At 43.6% G+C, this 19,027-nt stretch overlaps 1 protein-coding gene and 1 long non-coding RNA gene across 6 annotated transcripts in view; one reads left to right on the plus strand and one right to left on the minus strand.

Annotated features, from left to right (window-relative positions):
• Nucleotides 1-2,437: 2,437 nt before the first annotated feature.
• The window catches only part of LOC117065687, a 284,692-nt gene continuing 268,102 nt past the window's right edge, over nt 2,438-19,027 (minus strand). Inside the window, exon 4 of the long non-coding RNA XR_004430022.1 lies at nt 2,438-2,758. This is a non-coding gene — a long non-coding RNA (uncharacterized LOC117065687). The remainder of the gene's footprint in view (nt 2,759-19,027) is intronic.
• The window catches only part of FGF1 (fibroblast growth factor 1), a 106,731-nt gene continuing 97,002 nt past the window's right edge, over nt 9,299-19,027 (plus strand). For all 5 annotated transcript variants that reach the window (XM_033180806.1, XM_033180810.1, XM_033180808.1 and 2 more), the window contains exon 1: nt 9,299-9,738. The gene's annotated coding sequence lies outside the window, so the exon portion shown is untranslated. The remainder of the gene's footprint in view (nt 9,739-19,027) is intronic.

Below are 19,027 nucleotides of genomic sequence, written 5' to 3' on the forward strand. Positions count from 1 at the left end.
TCTCAGCTCGATCTTCTGGATAACTTGCTGCAGCTTCTACATCAGCACTTGCTGCTTCATCTTATACTTTTACATTATGGAAATGGTTTATTTCCTTGAACTTCATAAACCAACCCCTGCTAGTCTGCAATTTTTCTTCTACAGCTTCCTCGGCTCTCTTAGCCTTCATAGAATTGAAGAGAGTTAGGGCCTTGCTCTGGATTAGGATTTGGTGAATTCTGCATCTGCAACCAAACATAAATATAGAAGACAGTATTGCAGGATGCCAAATTCACTTATATATGGAGGGCCAACGTTTTATATCCATGGATTCCACAGGGCTGACTGTGGGAATGAAAGCTACATGGATTTTGTTATCTGCAGTAGGTCCTGGAACAAATCCTGCTGTGGATACTGAGGGATGACTGTACTCTCAGGGGGAATATAACACAATAAGTTTTACATTACTTCAACCAACAACTTTTCATATATAATTTTAGCACACAAGAGAATAACCAGGCACATAAAGAAATAAGAAAACATGAGATCCAGTAGAAACAACTACAGTAGAAACAATCCCACAGAACTCCAGTTAATGGATTTATCAGATACACACTTTAAATTAATTATGTTTACTATACATAAGGAGATAAAAGACAATATCAACAAATTTGGCAGAGGACTGAAAACTTTAAAACAGATGAAAAAGATTTAAAAAATAACCAATGAGCAATTTAGAATTAAAAAATATACTAACAAAAGTGAAGAGCTCAGTGGATGCTCTTTACTTGGTTTAACAAAAAAATTATACACAGCTGTAGAGAAAATTGATGAACTGGAAAGTAGGTTAGAAGAAAACATCAGGGCCGGGCGCGGTGGCTCAAGCCTGTAATCCCAGCACTTTGGGAGGCCGAGGTGGGCGGATCACGAGGTCAGGAGATCGAGACCATCCTGGCGAACACTGTGAAACCCCGTCTCTACTAAAAAATACAAAAAACTAGCCGGGCGAGGTGGCGGGCGCCTGTAGTCCCAGCTACTCGGGAGGCTGAGGCAGGAGAATGGCGTGAACCCGGGAGGCGGAGCTTGCAGTGAGCTGAGATCCGGCCACTGCACTCCAGCCCGGGCGACAGAGCAAGACTCCGTCTCAAAAAAAAAAAAAAAAAGAAGAAGAAAACATCAGGATGAAACATGGAGAGACAAAAGGATAGCAATGCTACAGAGAGGAAGAGATATGGAGATAAAATGAGAATTAAAATATCAGAAGGAGAAGAGAAAGAGCATGGTGCAGCATCAATATTTAAAGAGAAAATAGTTGAAAAATTCCCAAAATTGATTAAAGACAACAAGCCACAAATCTTAGAAGCCCTGGGAGCTGCAAGCAGGAGAAATTTTTTAAAGCCCCACCTAGGTGTATCACAATAAGATAGATGAAGACAAAGAAAAAAAAAGTTACAAGCGGCTGTCCTTACTTGAAAAAATATAAGAGACTGTTAGCTTACCTCTTGATAGAAACAATGGAAACTAGAAATTAGTGGAATTTAAATGTCTTTCAAGTGCTGAAATAAAATAACTGTCAACTCTAGAATTCTATGTCCAGTGAAAATAGCCTTCATTAATAAAAGTGCAATTAAGACATTTTCAGGATTCTTTACTAGCATCAAATACTAAAGGATGTTCTTTAAGCAGAAGGAAGATGATTAAGAATAATAGGTTATATAGATGCAGAAAGAAATGAGGTCCAGCACGAAGGTCTATTTGAGGAAGTCTAAATGAATTATACCGTATGAAACAATGTAACACACTGCTGAAGATTTAAAAAATTAAAATATATTAAAAGTGCATACAAATCAGGAAAGGAAGTAAATGAATTGAAACGTTCTGAGCTCCTTGTATTTAGAGGAAGAAATGAAAGTAACAATTAACACTATTAGCCTTTGCTAACTCAGAGACACATACTGTGATCTATAGGATAACCTCTAAAAGACTACTAAAAAGATATGCAACTTCCAAAACAATGGAAGCAAAAACAGTATTTTCCAAAAGCAGGCAAAAAGTGAGGATAAAAAGAACAGAGAGCACGTGGGACAATTGAAAACAATAAGACGCTATATTTAAATTCAAATATATCAGTAATTACACTAAATGTAAATAAATCAAATAGTTCAATTAAAATCAAAGATTGAATTGGATAAAAATCTGCGTACTGTTTATAAGAAACATACCTAAGACATTTGTATTATAATGTTGAAATTAAAGAGTGGAAAAATATAAATATTAACAAAAATTATATTAATGTTATCTATATTAATATTAGACAAAGTAGACTTTAAGGCAAAAAGCATTATCATAATGATAAAAAGTTTAATTCATGAGAAAGTACAATGATTATAAAACTTGTACACATAATATAGCTTCAAAAATATAAAACTAAGAATGACAAAGCTGAAAGATGTGAACAGATACATGAGTAAGAATATAGATTATTTAAACATGATTAGCAAACTTGACTTAGTGGACATGGACTACTACATCCAACAATTATAAAACTCATGTTCTCCAAACATGACTCTCTATCTTCCAAGCAAATAACAGGATTGAAATTCTGCACCTCATTTTATGTTGTATACCCATATGACTCGCTTTGGTCAATAAAATATGAATAGAAATAATTACCAGTATATTAGTAAACATGTCTTCTTTTTTTTTTCTTCTCGAAAGCAGAAATCCTTCAGTCCAGGTCCTTGAGTGAGGATGATACAGAACGGAGCTTCCAACCCACCTGCAAATGGACAGACATGCCCATCTGTGAGTGAGAAATGAGCCTTTGTTATTTTAAGCCACTGAGATGTGGGGATTATTTATGATCACAGTCGTGTCACCCTTTTTTCTTTTTTTTTTTTTTTTTTTTTGAGACGGAGTCTCGCTCTGTCGCCCAAGCTGGAGTGCAGTGGCTGGATCTCAGCTCACTGCAAGCTCCGCCTCCCGGGTTCACGCCATTCTCCTGCCTCAGCCTCCCGAGTAGCTGGGACTACAGGCGCCCGCCACCTCGCCCGGCTAGTTTTTTGTACTTTTTAGTAGAGACGGGGTTTCACGGTGTTAGTCAGGATGGTCTCGATCTCCTGACCTTGTGATCCGCCCACCTCGGCCTCCCAAAGTGCTGGGATTACAGGCTTGAGCCACCGCGCCCGGCCGTCGTGTCACCCTTTTTTCTATTAATACACATAGAAAAAAAAGATGGACTGTTTTCCAGGCACAGAGGTGACCCTGTTTTGAAAGAATATGGTATAATACAGTCCTGGTGAGTTCACTGGCTTATGTCCCAGGGAGATGGGCATAGGAATTGTGACTGAGGCAGAGAAAGCAGATCCCAAGAAGAGCTTATGAAGATTGGCTAGAGGCAAGTTTTAAAGGGACATGGATTTCACAGTAAATATTGGATATTTATTGGATATATCCTACAAGTTGAAGGATCTCCAGAAGTTGGTGACTGACTTGACTACTGATAACAATGGAGATGAACCAGGAAGAAGCTGATCAGTGTGAAAGGGTGGAATTAGGTAGAGAGCTACTACCAATGAACACATTACAGGTTTTGTTTTTGTTTCTCACTCTCCAGAGGTAGACGTTATTAAGAATTTGGTGAGGGCCAGGCATGGTGGCTCACACCCATAATCCCAGTACTTTAGGAGGCCAAGGCAGGTGGATCACAAGGTCAGGAGATCAAGACCATCCTGGCTAACACGGTGAGGCCCCGTCTCTACTAAAAATACAAAAAATTAGCCGGGCGTGGTGGGGGGTGCCTGTAATCCCAGCTACTCAGGAGGCTGAGGCAGGAGAATGGCCTGAACCTGGAAGGCAGAGCTTGCAGTGAGCCGAGATCGTGCCACAGCACTCCAACCTGGGCGACAGAGCAAGACTCCGTTTTTTGTTTGTTTGTTTTCGTTTTTTTTAAAAAAAGAATTTGGTGAGAATTTCTCCAGCAACCGCATGCACATGCAAACACACACAAACACACACACACACACACACACACACACACACCAATTTAAAAAAAACACACATTGCATCAATCATATTCAACCTGCAATTCTGAAAAAAATTTCAGGCCGGGCGCGGTGGCTCACGCCTGTAATCCCAGCACTTTGGGAGGCCGAGACGGGCGGATCACGAGGTCAGGAGATCGAGACCATCCTGACTAACACGGTGAAACGCCGTCTCTACTAAAAACACAAACAAGCCAGGCGCGGTGGCGGGTGCCTGTAGTTCCAGCTACGCGGGAGGCTGAGGCAGGAGAATGGCGTGAACCCGGGAGGCGGAGCTTGCAGTGAGTGGAGATCGCGCCACTGCACTCCAGCCTGGGCGACAGAGCGAGACTCCGTCCCCCCTCCAAAAAAAAAAAAAAAAATCCAGTTGATGATATATCCATGGTTGTTTTCCATGTTACTGCAAAAGATTTGCCTTTCTTGGCCGGGCGTGGTGACTCATGCCTGTAATCCCAGCACTTTGGGAGGCCAAGGCGGGCGGATCACAAGGTCAGAGATCGAGACCATCCTGCTCTAACATGGTGAAACCCCGTCTCTACTAAAAATAAAAAAAATTAGCCAGGCGTGCTGGCGGGCGCCTGTAGTCCCAGCTACTCGGGAGGCTGAGGCAGGAGAATGGCATGAACCCGGGAAGAGGAGCTTGCAGTGAGCCAAGCTCATGCCACTGCACTCCAGCCTGGGCGACAGAGGGAAACTCCATCTCAAAAACAAAAAAAGAGAGTTGCCTTTGTTTTCTCTTGGCAGCTTAGTATGCCATAGTACCACTGTATCACAGTTACGCAACCATTCTGTTGACACTTACGTTCTTTCCACAATTGCAAACAATTCTTCAGTGACCATCCTTGCAAATAATATCCATGCATTTCAACATCTTTCTGCAGGCAATAAGACCAGCTTTGTCACCATTCTAATGGTAAAAATTTTAAGCTGGGTAACAAAGAAGCACAACCAGGCCAGTTATTTTAGGTGGTACTTTTTGGTTAATGGGTGACTGCTGGGCTTCAACTATGCCCAGAATGGTGTTTCAAACATAGTGGGCACTCAGTAAGTATTTGCTGAATGTGTGAATGAATCAACAACTGAATCCACATCCACTACAGACACTTGTCAGGCCTGCCCCGCCCCATTTATAATAGGATTTTTCAACCTCAGCACTATGGACTGTTAGGGCCAGATAATTCTTTGTTATAGGGAGCTGTCCTGAGCATTGTAGAACCTTTACCAACATCCCTGACCTCTGCTCACTAGATACCACTAGAACAAACCCAGATGCAACAACTAACAATGTCTGCAGAAACTGCTAAATATCCCCTGGGGAAAAAAGCCACTCCTGATTGAGAACCACTGATTTATAATATGGGTTGAAGTTTAATAAGGGCAAAGGCCCTTTACAAAAACAACTAACTCTAGGCTGGGCACGCTGGTTCATGCCTGTAATCCCAGCACTTTGGGAGGCTGAGGCCAGCAGATCATTTGAGATCAGGAGTTCGAGACCAGCCTGGCCCACATAGAGAAACCCCGTCTCTATTAAAAATACAAAAAAAAAAAAAAAAAAAAAAATGAGCTTGGCATGGTGGCACCTGTAAACCCAGTCATCTATCCATCCATTTATCCACCCATTCCTCAAATACCTATTGAGCACCTACTGTGTACCAGGCCTGTAATCCCAGCTACTGGGGAGGCTGAGGCAGGAGAATTGCTTGAACCCAGGAGGCAGAGGTTGCAGTGAGCCGAGATCGCACCACTGCACTCCAGCCTGGGTGACAGAGTGAGACTCCATCTCAAACAAAACAAACAAACAAAACCCCAACTAAAGGTTGATCCTACTTCTCCCTGATCCTCTCATGTTATAGTGGCCTTTTTCTCCTGGGTCTTCACAATTTTTTCATTGAGATTCTTGGATACTTTATTTTTGGTTTGGATTTCTTTCCTCCAGGGCTATCTTCCCTGATGCCTCCCCCACCAACTAGGTCAATCCTCATTATACATTGTTAATCTCCATTATTCATTATCTAATTACCGAATACCCCTCCTTGGTGTGGAGGAAAAAATATTAAATTTGAATTCAGTTGAACGTGGACACAAATAATGGTCACCAAGTCCCGGAACAGGTTGTGTGAGTCCCTTGAGGCGTTCATCCAGCACCGTTTCGGAGAAATCTCCATTTTCATCTACTCCTATACGTTAGTTATTGAAAAACAACAGACATCACAAAAACAAGTTGACCTTTTTGTGTTCCTTGAGCCCAGTTGCGAAGGGCCCTCGTGACTGGGCCTCATGCCAAACAACTCGTTACAGAAGAGCTAGGGTCCCAGACTGTGCGCAGCTTCACAGGCCTCTCCTCGTCTGTGCACAGACACCAGGCTTCCTGGCCTGGTGATGAATCCTCCATAGTCTGGTGAGCATATATATATATATATATATATCCTTCTTCCCTTCCCACTGCAATTTGCTTATTCTATCATTTGCTTATTATATCTGCATTGCTATTTACATGGGATTCAAAAGTACTGTGTGTGCCTTTTCTTCTCCCCTCACATGTTTCCCGCACAGAACACTTAGTGCTTATCAGTGTTGAATTCTTACATTTATTGGATTAATTATTAAAAGTGTATCCATAATCTGTTTCCCTCTCTCATCTTCCTAGAGGAGGACATCACTAAGAATTTGCCATGGAACATGCCATTTTTTGCTCACTATTTTTATTTCTAGTGCCTAAAACAAGGCCTCGCACACAGTAGGTGCTCAATGGGTATCTGAGGAATGGCTAGATGAATGGATGGATAGATGGCATTCTATTACCAGTCAGCAATAGCCAGCCCAAGGTACAGCAGACTTCACAAATTGTTCTTGTACCTTCTAAAACAATTTTGAAAAACAGTGTTACAAATACCCACATTTAAACATTTATGTTAATTTTCATCATGAAATTTATATGGTTTCAAGAGCTTAATTTCTAATATATTGTAAAATTGGAATTCAAAAATTAACTGTGGGCCGGGTGCGGTGGCTCATGCCTGTAATCCCAGCACTTTGGGAGGCCAAGGTGGGTGGATTACCTGAGGTCAGGAGTTTGAGACCAGCCTGGCCAACATGATTTAGTAGAAACCCCATCTCTACTAAAAATACAAAAATTAGCTGGGCGTGGTGGCAGGTGCCTGTAATCCCAGCTACCTGGGAGGCTGAGGCAGGAGAATCTCTTGAACCTGGGAGGCGGAGGCTGCAGTGAGACAAGATTGCACTATTGCACTCCAGCCTGGGCAACAGAGCAAGACTCTGTCTAAAAAAAAAAAAATTTAAACTGTGACATCATTCTTTAAGTGTACCTATTAATCTGTTATTTCTTTTTTTTTTTTAGACTGAGTCTTGCTCTGTCACCCAGGCTGGAGTGCAGTGGCATGATCTCAGCTCATTGCAAGCTCTGTCTCCTGGGTTCATGCCATTCTCCTGCCTCAGCCTCCCAAGTAGCTGGGACTACAGGCACCCGCCACCAGGCCCAGCTAATTTTTTGTATTTTTTTTTTTAGTAGAGATGGGGTTTTATCGTGTTAGCCAGGAGGGTCTCGATCTCCTGACCTCGTGATCTGCCCGCCTCGACCTCCCAAAGTGCTGGGATTACAGGTGTGAGCCACCGTGCCCGGTCTTAATCTGTTATTATTTCTAATATTCTCTTTGATTTGCTTCCACAGTTCTGCCCCTCAATATTCAAGGGAGGAAAAGCAAAGTGGTTAAATTTAAAAATGCCTAATTAATCATTAAAAGAGGCTGAATTAAAGTATTAAAGGAAGTTCCTAGTTTGGGGACTTTGAGATTTTTATACTTGGGGCAATGTCACCTTAGTAAGATTTGTGAAAAGTGACAGGTATGGTTTCCTTTCATACAGTTGGGAAAGGATTATGAACACACACACGTACTCAGGCAAACCAGGTTTAGGAAAGAGTAGCTGCAGAAACGGAGAACCTGGAAACTGATTCTCTAAAAATAATCCTTGGTGTGGCCCGCCTCTTTGGAAAGCCTTGAAGATCTCCATCTGGGGTAATGCAGCCTAGTGACCGGCAGAGGGCAGTGTTGGACAAGCTGTTGGCTCAATCTCTGTCTCTTTCTCAGGGTAGTGGAAAGCGCAGTCCAGCTTGGATACGGTGGGAACCCAGCCTGGGTGGCCCAGCCCAGTCCTCTCTGGTGTGTGTGTTTGCACAGTGAATTATTCACAGGAAAATGGCTCCAACGAGCATGGTGGCCAGAGACTCCGTCCTGTACCTAGAATCAGGGCCTGGGACTGTCAACAGATGAAAACCTCATTTTCTCACCCCTTCAGTAACTGGATTTGGGACAGAAATCAAGGATTGAAGTTGTGGGTCTGAATCAAGCCCAAGGGTTTTGTTTTCCCTCTTATGAAGTGAAAACAACAGTGAAATGTCAACAATTCACATCTTCAGGAGACAGTAGGGCAAAGTGGCCAAGAGCTCAGACAGTGGGAAGTTCCCATCCCACTCTGCCCTCTCCAAAGGTTAGGTGAGGAGCCTTTCCAAACCTCAGCTTCCCTGGATATCAAATAGGAGCGATATTACCCTCCCAGCAGGGGTGTTCTAAGGATTAAATGCGAGAATGCAGAAGTACTCCGCAAATTAAAGACATTCAGCAAGAAAGATCCCAGCAAATAACAGTGATAATGGTGATAGAGGATGATATTGAATTGGCATCTTGCCAGGCATGACATTTTCAAAACTTTCCATTCATGTCTGAAGAGGAAGGATCAGAGGCGAAAAATCGAGCTGTCTCAATGTCGTAAGTTTTACAAGCCTAGGAGCCAGAGGCAGAAACAGCCAGGGCGGAAGGCAGAATAAACACATGGAGAGCCTAGCTCTGTGGCGTTGCCCACACCTGCCTTCCAGGGTTGGGGCTCCCATCCTGGTGTTGATTAGAAGATCTTTGCATCTAACATAGTATGTATGATGACTGTACGACACGACCACCAGACTCAGAAACACCTGCATCAGACATAAAAGTAAGGACTTCATTCATTACACTGATCCTCTGAGAAACCTCAAAGGGTAGCAGAATTGAAGAAAAATGGTAAGTTGGACACATTGCTTGGATGTACTGAAAGCAAGGCTCGGAGCAAAACCCGCTCCCTTCTGCCTCATATTGGGAAAGGTAACAGGGACTAGTGCAGAGAGAGGCATGGAGAGAACTCGGATGAGATCATTGTCCTTTCACCTGGCAGCTGTCCAGCCCCCAAATAGCTTTTGCGTCCAGTCCAAAAATAAGATCACATGAGAGGGGGAAAAATAAATACACAGTGCTTGTCCTTGGCCTTTCCGTGGGCATACCAGTGTCAGCTGCACTTGTAGGGACCCAAGTGCCTCATGACCCACTCCGCTGCCTTCCTCTCCAGGATCCCCAAGGCTGGGAGGCCAACTTACTAGCAGGGCGGGTATGGTGTGTGGTTTCACTCATCTCTTCTCATGGGGTTCCTCTGAGCTCCATTCATACCAGAAAGGGAGCGGGAGAGAGAGGACAAGTGGATCCAACAGCCTTCGCTCCAGGGGAATCAGGGCATCGCCTCCTTTTCTGGGAGGACACTCCCTTCTGATGGTGAATGGGAACTCCCTTCCTCCTGCAGCAGCCTGCCTGCAGCCGTCCTGGTAGAACAGTGTGGACACTGCAGAAGCTGTCACTGCCCCAGAAAGAAAGCACTCCAGAGCCAAGGCAAAGAGGTGAGTGCATCTGCTTCTGCAAAGGGCTCAGATTGCTACAGACTTTCTGCTTGACTTCATGCTTGTGCTCAGCATGAATGTTCTCCCTCACCCACCCCTTCCTTTTCTTCTCCCTGATCTGGGTCTGTGGCAAGCTTGAGTCTATGTGATGAATGCTAGAGTGAAATATTCCTGTACTGCCTTCTCTCATTCAAAGGCCAATTTACTCCCAGCAAGAACTGGGTAGGTCTAGTTCTCAGTGGGGAAGCAGGAAGTGGTTCCTACTAAGTGAATTATCTTTGCTGAGATCCACGAAGACGTTTACCAGGAAATCATTAGACAAATCCCATTACAGTAGACTTAATGCTTCATTTTTAAAAGCACTGCATGAAATAGAAAATAAAAGGATGCCAGCTGATTCTTTGTTGTTGGCAAAAAGGAAGAAAACAAAAATGGGACATGTAGAGCCTCTTTTTCCCCAACACCTCCCTTTCCCATCTCTTCCTGATTTCTTAGAGCCCTGCAAAATATACTTCACAGATCCAAGAACTCCTTTCTCCGGTTGAAAACAAGAGGAATAAAATCAGGGGTCTGAGGAAAATTGCTCTGTACACAGACTTCAGAGACAAAGAGGAGAAACAGATTTTGCAGCCTCGGTCTCCCCTCTAATGCCTCCGCATATCACATGTACCTATATCCATTTAGGGATATGGATAGATGCCACTATCACTTCCACACACAAACTGTTATCCTGGATGCAATCTGCCCCTGGGCTATGGACTACAAATACCCATGCTAAGAAGCAACCAACAAAATTCTGGTAGGAACAAAGTAATTGCTTGAATAAGTCAGAATTCATTTAGTAACCATGGACTGAAACCCAGTTTGAAGAGACTTAGGCAAAAAGAGGATTTTTTTTTTAACTCATGTGCCTGAAAAAGCAAGGTTTTGGTATAGTGAGATCCAGGGGCCTAGATGATGGCATCGTGAATCTGTCTTTTCATTTCTTGGCTTTGCTTCCTCTGTGTCCTTCTGTCTCCAGGAAGACCTGCCCATTGCGATGGCCAGAAGGCTGCAGCAGCTCCCAGCTGACATCCTACTAGCACAGCACCATACAAGAACAGGTGCTTCCCTTTCTAGTTCTAGCTAGAATCTCAGGGTCAATCTCATAGAACCAATGTGGGTATTGTGTCCATCCTTGCCGTGGGTGTGGAGTCATTCCCATCCCCAAAACTTCATGGACTGAAAGCAATGAAGGGGTGTTTCCCCAGAAATGATCAGAGTTCTCGTCGCAGGACAAAGGGGGCTAGATGCAGGGTGGCTGAAGTCAATGGTTGCCACTCTATGTAGCTTTTTTTGCAATGGTCTAGATTGACTCAAAGCTTATCTGATAGCAGCTCCTCCCTCTTACATGCCACAAAAACGTATTAGTGACAAAAGTTCTCATAGGAAGGATAATTATTAGTGGAACAAGTGACTAAAAGACTCCATGGCATGTTACTCCTACAGATCCCTGAGAGTAGGAACGATACAAGAAGGGTGGTCTGTGGCTTGGCCCCCAGACCATGCACCAGGTCCAGACCCACCTGGGCTCCCAAATTGCCCATGCTCATATGGGTCTCCCTTCCCTCTCACCCACTGTTGCCCCCAGTTCTGTCTCCCTCTCCTCTTCTGCTGTGAACTCATCTTGCCTTGTGAGGGCCCGCCTTGGTGCTGTCTTCCCCTCTGAGGCCTTATCTGGCCCGTCCAGACTTTCCTGCTGTCCCCATTCTCTGAATTAGAACGGCATTGACTATCAGGATTGCAGTTTACTGTTTACATGTTCCTTAAGAACTTCACGTATCTTAGTTTCTGTCACAGCTTGAATTCTCCATTGTTGGAGGAAAATTAAGTTTCATTCCCGAGCCCGCTTGTATGTGGTAGCTAATACTTACTAGGTGCTTAAGTGCATCCAATTAATTGGCCAACAGAAAATGAGTCTTCCTAAATAGATTAGGGAGAATGGACGGATTACTTGGGGTCCTTAATTCTTTTTTTCTTTTTTTTTTTTTTGAGACAGAGTCTTGCTCCGTCACCCAGCTTGGAGTCCAATGGTGAGATCTTGGCTCACTGCAACCTCTGCCTCCCAGGTTCAAGCGATTCTCCTGCCTCAGCCTCCTAAGTAGCTGGGATTACAGGCACCCACCACCACACCCAGCTAATTTTTGTATTTTTAATAGAGACAGGATTTTGCCATGTTGGCCAGGCTGGTCTTGAACTCCTGACCTCAGGTGATCCACCCCCACCTCGGCTTCCCAAAGTGCTGGGATTACAGGCATAAGCCTTGCCCAGCCTTGAGGTCCTTAATTCTGGCTTTAGAAGTCATATAATAACCATAGCAAACACAGATGGTATGCTGGAGTCCCTACAGGTATCATCTCACATAATCCTCACAATGACCCTACGAGGCAAGTACTGCTATCATCCCATTTAACAGATGAGTAAACCGAGCCTCAACGAAATGAGTTACTTGTCCTAAATTATACATCTAGTAAGTGGTGATGTGGGGATTATAACCCAGGATGCCACCTTCTCATTTTCTATTCCACTAATCATTTACAAACCTATCAGTAGAATTTCCTGCTGCCTGAGTTTAAAGAGCAAAGGGCACAGGTGATTGGTCAGAGAGCAGGAAGAAGTACATATATTTTAGACCCCTCTTCTGCCACCTGGGTGCCCAGTACCTCTACTAAGAAGTTCTTATTAGATTCTACCCAGGGGTGAGGGGTCACTCCCTGCCCCAGAGCCTACAGGAATGTCAGGGATTTCACAAAAAGAGGTGCCTCTGGGACTCTGCAAAGAGTAGGGTGTTTTTTAATTAAATGGGGATAGGGTGGTCTTTGTGGGAAATGTTGGCTAGAGGGTAGGCTTTAGAATTTAAGCTTGCCCCTTGGGCTGCCAGTCAGTACAGTATGGCCCTGCCCTTTCTCCTACCCCCCACCAGGGTGACCAAGCTGGGGCCCTCCCTCAGAGGGTGGCTGGCAGGATTTGGAAGGCAACCAAATTCTGATCTCAAAGAAAACCAAAATCTTGAGAATATAGTGGTGATTTCTTGTACCATCTATGCCCCCATATCAAGCCACTTGACTCTTGGCTGATGCAGTCATCTTTGTGCTGGTAAAACTTTTGATTGAAGTGTATCTTGTTTCTTTGATGCACACCGGCCTATTCATATAGCTTCGTATCTTGGAAAGAACAGATCCTATTGATTTACGTCATTTCCTTTATCTTTACAATATCCCATGGCAGTGTGAAAGAGCTGGTGTTCGCACCTTCCTTCCATTGATGGCACAACTGAGGTATAGTGAGAGTGAGTCGTGACCCTTACACAGAAGGTCCCAGGCTGGGAATGTAAGAGCTCTGAGGTCTTTAGAACCCAGATCTGCTTGGTTCTCCATGAGGTTATGATGGTGGGCAGGGTGGGAGGAATACATATATACAAACAGAAAGGCAGATAGACCGACAGACAGACAGAGATAGATAGATAGATAGATAGATAGATAGATAGATAGATAGATAGATATAAATTCTTTGGGTAAATCTTTAAGAGAAAAAAAAACAAAAACACTGCTAGACCCAAGAGAAATGAACACATGTTCACACAAAAACTCGCCCATGAATAACAACATTATAGTAATAGCCAAACAGAAGAAACACCCCAAACGTTCATCAGCTGATGAATGGAGAAATAAAATGTGGTGTATCCATGCAATGAAATATTACTCAGCAATAAAAAGGAAAGAAATTGGGCTGGGCGTGGTGGCTCATGCCTGTAATCCCAGCACTTTGGGAGGCCGAGGTGGGCAGATCACAAGGTCAGGAGATCGAGACCATCCTGGCTAACACGATGAAACCCCGTCTCTGCTAAAAATACAAAAAGTTAGCCGGGCGTGGTGGCGGGCGCCTGTAGTCCCAGCTACTCGGGAAGCTGAGGCAGGAGAATGGCGTGAACCTGGGAGGCGGAGCTTGCAGTGAGCCAAGATCGTGCCACTGTACTCCAGCCTGGGTGGCAGAGCAAGACTCTGTCTCAAGAAACCAAAAAAAAAAAGGAAAGAAATTTTGATATGTGCTCCAATACAGAAGAACCTTGAGGACATCACACTAAAGGAAAAAGGCTCATTTGTATGATTCCATTGATATGAAATGGCCAGAATGGGAAAATCTATAGAGACAGAAAGTAGAGGAGTGGTTGCTTAAGCCTGGCAGGAGGGAGGAATGGGGAATGAACTGCTAATGGGTATGGGGTTTCTTTGGGGGGTGACAAAAATATTCTAAAATTATAGTTGTGATGGCTGCACAACTTTGTGAATATACCAAAACCACTTAACTGTACATTTTAAATGGGTGAACTTCAGAGTATGTGAAGTATATCTCAATAAAGTCATTTAAAACCCCAAACCAGCCTGGCCAATGTGGTGAAACCCTGTCTCTACTAAAAATACAAAAATTAGCCGGGAGTGATGGCGCACGCCTGTAATCCCAGCTACTTGGGAGGCTGAGGCAGGAGAATCACTTGAACCTGGAGGTGGAGGTTGCAGTGAGCCAAGATCACACCACTGCACTTCAGCCTGGGCGACAGAGCGAGACCCTGTCTCACAAAATAAAAAATAAAAATAAATAATTAAAAAAACCCAAACCACTACTATTGAAATAATTAACCCAGTGACAGGGCTTTGCCAAAGGATATGATCTCACCCTGTAAGCTCTGATAAGCTTGTCTTGTTCCATAGAGACTGGCCATAGGTCACTCACACAATTCCACTGGGAAGAAGATAGATGGAAAAGATAGGATCAATTAATTTCTCCTCAGAGTCTAAACCAGGAGAGTTTTTTTCCTCTTTCCTGGACAGACATTTTAGATATTTTGGAATCAATCTCACTACTTTATTTTCACTTCTGGGTTTTAAATCATGCTTCAAAAAGTGTTTCCCATTCTAAGATTGTAAATCTTATTAACTAATGTTTTCCTCTAAGGCTTGTCTCTTTACACTTAAACCTCTGATTCATCAGGAATTTTAAATAAGAAACTGGGGATCCAGATTGGGTTTGTTTGTTTGTTTGTTTTTGCCAAATAGCCAGACAATTATTAAACCAGAAGTTCTTAACTTGGGTTTAAAATGCACTTGGGGCATCTTGTAACTTCCTGAAATTAAATGTAAAACTGTGTGTGTGTGTGTGTGTGTGTATGTGTGTGTGTGTGTGTCCTGGGGAATACAGCTATAGATCTTGTCAAGATTTTCAAGAGGTTTTGTGACTCAGGAATACCAGTGGGCTTTCTATATTTCATAACCTGCTTGGAGTTATGTTGCATACACTGCAATATACCAAGACCCAATCTAAACCAAGAGGATAGCTGTTAAATCATCATAGGGGAGCCCTGAGAGATCACTCTGTCCTCTGTCACATGTCAAGTGAGAATTGCACCATTTTTTGGTTTGATATTCTGCTGAGGCAGAGGATGAGAAGTCTCTCCTGGTTCCTCTTGGGTCTATAAAGCTTTAGTTTGTTGTTGCTGCTGTTGTTCTTTTTGAGACAGGTTCTCTCTCTGTCATCCAGCCTGGAGTGCAGTAGCGTGATCTTAGCTCACTGCAACCTCCGCCTCCTGGGCTCAAGCGATCCTCCCACCTCAGCCTTCCATGTAGCTGCGACCACAGGCACATGCCACCACACCCAGCTAATTTTTGTGGGGTTTTTTGGTAAAGATGGGGTTTCACCATGTTGCCCAGGCTGGTCTTGAACTCCTGGACTCAAGCAATCTGCTTGCTTCGGCCTCCCAAAGTGCTAGGATTACAGTGTGAGCCACTGTACCTGGCCTAAGCTTTAGGTTTTTAATCATCAACTGACAAACCAATGGAGATGGTGCACCATTTTAGCTGGCAAAACTTGGGGCCTTCCTGCCACAATGACTTTGAGGAGGCAAAAGGTTCACAGCCTATAGTCCCATAAATATAAATAAATGATGAACCGAAAATAAAACTGCCATGACAAAGATGGTGGCAGAGCCTATGTGCAGGCTCATGCATTCACGTAATAAATATATATGCAACACCCACTGTATGCCAGGTATCGTCTAGACTAGTAGCTCTCAAAATGCAGTTCCTGGACCAGCAGCAGCAGCAGCAGCTAGAAACTTGTTAGAAACATAAACTCTATTTCAGTAGGCCGACCCCAGATCTACTGAATTAGAAACTCTGAGGTTGGGGCCCAGCATCTGTATTTTAACAAATCCTCCAGGTGATTCCAGTGCATACTCGAGCTTGAGGACCACTGGTCTCGGTACTGAGTATATAACAGTGAGAAGACAAAGCCCCTGCTCTCCTTGTGGAATTTGTATTCCAGTGTATGTGGCAGGGGAGACAGAGGACAAGTAAGTAAATATTTTATTTATTTTTATTTTATTTTATTTTATTTTTTATTTATTTGAGACAGAGTCTCACTCTATTGCACAGGTTGGAGTGCAGTGGCACTATACTGGCTCACTGCAACCTCCGCCTCCCGGGTTCAAGCAATTCTCCTGCCTCAGCCTCCTGAGTAGCTGGGGTTACAGATGCCAGCCACTATGCCCGGTTAATTTTTGTAATTTTTAGTAGAGATGGGGTTTCACCGTGTTGGCCAGGCTGGTCTCAAACTCCTGACCTCAGGTGATCCACCCGCGTCGGCCTCCCAAAGTGCTGGGATTACAGGTATGAGCCACCGTGCCTGGCCTAAATAAACATTTTATGAATACAATAATTTTGAGAAAGTAGTAAGTATTATGAGGAAAAAGAAAGTAGGAAACGTAAAAGACAGTGATAAGGGGCTGATTTAGAACAGGTGGTCAGGGTACAGGTGGCCTGAGCTGAGACAAGAATAACAGGAAAGAGTAAGCCAGGCAAATAACCTAGAGGCAGAAAATAAATGCATAATTCTGGGCAGAGGGAATGGGAAGTATGAAGACCCTGAGCTAAGACCAAGCCTGGCCCGTAGGAGGAGCAGGTGACTGGAGCACAGTGAGCAATAAGTATGTTGGGGGTGAACTTGCAGAGGCAGGTGGTGGTAGTGAGCTTAGCTTTTGTTCCTAGTGCAAGGGAAAAGCCCTGGACAGTTCTGAACAAATAGGGACATGATCTGATTTACCTTTTAGCAGGATCCTTCTGAAATGAACTGTAGAGGGTTAGGGTAGAGCAGGGAGGCCAATTAGGAAGATACTCCAATAATCCAGGCAAGAAATTTGGTGCTTGGATGAACTAGACCAATGTGTAAACATCTATTATTAAGTGAAAAACAAACAAACAATTACGCAGGACATTGTGCATAGTAATGTGTGTTTTTAGCATACACATATTCAGGGTACAAAGACATTTTTTTTTCCTGAAAGGATCCATACATTCAAAGTGAATAGTGGTTATCTTTGGAGAAAAGAGGGTCAGTGAGGGTCATTTTATACCTTTTGGTGCAGTGTTATCATGTGCATAGTGTGTTCGTTTTTTGTAAAGGTAAAATATTTTAAAATTAAAAAGCCAGGATCGAGGAAAACACAGTAGAATAGGCAACAGGCAATCGCTATCCCAGGAGAGGAAACCCAGCTCACATGGAAAGGTCGCTTCCCAAGCATCCTCCCCTGAAGTTGCTGAAGAGTCAGGCTAACCAGCGGGGGGCAAGTGCCTGTGATTGGATTTCAGTGGGATCAGGGTGAGGAGGTCCCTTCCTTCTTGAGGGCCATTGGACCCAGCTTCGGTCCTGCAGCTCTGGTGACGTTTGTGGCTGGCCAGTCTCCTTGAGCAACGAATACAATTTCCCATGAATGTCTGCTGCATTTCCCACTGCCCTCTGTCATCGTGGCGCTTGCTTCACCGTGAGACCAGGACGCCCTTCATTTAACTGCCTGATTGGGCATAAACAGAGGAAATGTGTTGCTGGAGGGAGAGAGTGGCATGCAGCATCCAATTTCCCCCGTCAGCTGAATAAGATTTGTTGTGCCTGAACAAGGTCAAATGAGATTAGAAAGAAAATGCAATGTGTCTGGTGTGTGTTTCATATAACTGTATCGTTTGTGTAAACAGGATGAATGAAGGGGAAATTTTAAAGCAAATATTGAATGTCATTCTCAAGAATCAAGGACAAGACGCCAGAGCTTATGTTCCGCCTGGAGAGAGAGAAAAAAAAAATGTATATATTGGGGGCATTTTGAACCCTGTTGATTCAATAATGCTCTGCTTCTTTCATGCTGGTACAGTTAAAATGTGATAGTTATATGTCTGATTGTCAGAGGCACTGAGCACAAAATAAGCAAAACCACGGAATCACCACATTCTACCTTTATCGCCTTCTAAAGGAGAGGTGTAGGGTCACTTTCTGTAATAGCAGCTGCCTAAGTGCTCTGTATTGAGTCCATCTGTTAGGATGCGGAAGGAAAAATCTCACCTCTGGCAACAGCCACAACATTTTAGATGTGGATGACTCTGGGGCAAGCCCACATCTCTGTGGATAAACCTTCTAGGATTTTTTTTGTCCTCCAAGCCTGTCATTTCCTTCCTTTCTCAGAGGACCCCTCTGCGGTACTAGCAGCCTCTCTTACAAAGTTTTATCAGGACAGAAATGGCTTTTAAAGTGGTGGAAGAGCTTTGGAGGAAGACATGATTTCTGTTACATGTTCTGCATACAATCTAGCATATTGTGGATGCTTAATAAGCAGCTTCGACGGCTATTATTTCCACCGACTATTTCCAGGCACAGAGCTGGAGGGCTATTCTGAGACCAGACTTTTCGACCAGGTCATCGCAAAGTCCCTTCCAACTCTAAATAACAGTGAGGCTGAAAAGCATTCACGTGGGCATGTCTCTGGACTGGGAAACATCTCAATGGATGTTATTTAAAAGGTAAATCTAGATACTAACAGAAGTTGAAATAAATGTAGAAATTGAAGGATATTAAAATGAAATTTCAAAAAATTTCAACATTGGGGGGAATTATATTACAGTAAATACCTTAGCGAACTGAGGATTATTTCCCAGCATTTGGACAGTAATATTGCCAGACACCCACTATGCAGTAGATAAATTAGCATATGTCAGTAGCTAGGGATTATATTTGCCTAAAAGCTGTGTGTGTGTGTGTGTGTGTGTGTGTGTGTGTGTGTTTAAACAGGGTTTCATAACTGGACACAATGGAGAAATCAAACAAAATAAAATAATGACTTGCATTTGCATTTCCCACGTTCAAGGTGCTCAAACACACTTGGACACATTTGATTGTCATGATAATCCTGTGAGTTTGCAGGGAAGATATGAGT

The sequence above is a fragment of the Trachypithecus francoisi genome, unplaced genomic scaffold, assembly GCF_009764315.1.
Source record: "Trachypithecus francoisi isolate TF-2019V2 unplaced genomic scaffold, Tfra_2.0 Lachesis_group2, whole genome shotgun sequence".
Taxonomy (NCBI): Eukaryota; Metazoa; Chordata; class Mammalia; order Primates; family Cercopithecidae; genus Trachypithecus; species Trachypithecus francoisi.